Genomic DNA, 1,709 nt, shown 5'->3' with positions numbered 1-1,709 from the left:
TTTCCTGGTAGTAGTATCATTTTTATGTTATGTATATTGAAAGTAGATAAATGTTTCTCTGCACCATACTCTTTTAAGGTAGAGTAAATTATAACTACTAGTCATGGACAGGGCTAATGATCCCTGAGTGGGAGAATGCTCTGCAGAGGGCTGTGATAAATAGCAAGTGGTAGCTGATTATTTGATAGAGCTGAGGTCAACAAAATTTATTTTAACAAGCTAGACAGCAAATATTTTCAAAGTTGCGGTCTTTGTCACAACTACTCAGTAATGAAACCAAATTTTATAATTTTTTATGTGCCACAAAATATTCTATCTTGCATTTTTGTACAGCCATTCAACATGTAATAACATTCTTATGTTTCAAGTCATACCAAAAAAAAGAAAAATTGCTTGCCAACATTATTTTATAGGCTGTAGTTTGCCCACCTGGAACAAGGAATCCTTCTTAACCACTCTTGGCTAACAAAGACTTTTCCATTGTGCTATGGTAGCTAACTTCCCTTCATTTTTTTCTTTTTTTTTTTTTAAATTGGGAAATAGCATACAAAGTGAAAGAAGAAAAGAATACTGCTTTCCTTTTTAGTTTTGTTATTAGTATGCTTGGTAAGGGAAAATATCATGCACATTCAAGAGTTTTTGATAGTTTTATAAAGTTAAATCCAAGTTTGTTATAAGTAAGATTAAGAGACCCTCCACATCAAAGTGGTGTTCTATGAGGAAAGGAGAGTCCATGAAGAACTTAATCAAGTTAGTCTTTTTAAGATATATAACTCAAATTTGATATTAACAATTTTAAGTCAATAACGATTGTGGATTTCTTAAAGTAGCTAATATTTAATGAAAACTGTGTCACTTCTTTATATCTTTTAATGTTTTCCTTTAACTTTTGGCTATATTCTTTGTAAACTGAGGGTTAAGTTTAGAGGCATGATAAAAGTTCAGGTTTATTCATGGCAAGAATATGTCACAGGTGACGTTTTGGACTTTACTTGGCATTACTTTTAAAAGTACATGATTTTCGGTTGACTCATTAATTAATAATGATAAATCTGATCAAATTTACTTACTGTACTGAGGTTAACATTTTTGAATGACACTTTTCAAACAAATTATCCAATCAACCTTGCTTATTTAAAAATATATATGTATAGTTATGCAAATTCATCCCATAAATCTTTAAAATATTTCATGTTTTACTATCTAATTCCACCTTATCATGTCTAATTTGGTACTTTTAAAGCTATTTTTCTTTTAAAAAAATTAAGTTAGCAACTATTCTGTTTATTTGAGTAAATGTATCACTTCTTGGCCTTTTGGCTAAGATCAAGTGTATCTGAGTATATGTATTTTTCAGGAGAATCATATTAAATTAATTATTTCTATATTCTCTTAAAATTAATTTTTGATTTATCTTTTGTTTTTTTCTTTTTTATTGTTGCTTTTTGTTTTTATTTTGGTTTTTGAGAAGTACAACTAAATTTATTTATTTATTTATTTTTTACTATACAATATTGTATTGGTTTTGCTATACATTGACACAAATCCACCTGATTTATCTTTTGTATTTTTACCTTCTGCTTTTATTCAGTTTATTTTCTTATATATTTTATATGTTTTCATACTTAGAATTTAGTTTTATCATCTTTAGTCTATTATATTTGGAGAAATAAATATTTAAAGTTTTCTTAACCTTTTTATCACAATTT

At 27.5% G+C, this 1,709-nt stretch overlaps 1 pseudogene; it reads left to right on the top strand.

The window, feature by feature from the left end:
* The first annotated feature begins 1,300 nt into the window (after nt 1-1,300).
* LOC133073234 (U2 spliceosomal RNA) lies at nt 1,301-1,393 on the top strand (annotated as a pseudogene).
* The last annotated feature ends 316 nt before the right edge of the window (nt 1,394-1,709 follow it).

The sequence above is a fragment of the Dama dama genome, chromosome 18, assembly GCF_033118175.1.
Source record: "Dama dama isolate Ldn47 chromosome 18, ASM3311817v1, whole genome shotgun sequence".
Lineage (NCBI taxonomy): Eukaryota > Metazoa > Chordata > Mammalia > Artiodactyla > Cervidae > Dama > Dama dama.
The sequence above is the reverse complement of the archived record's forward strand: the minus strand, read 5'-3'. Positions and strand labels throughout refer to the sequence as shown.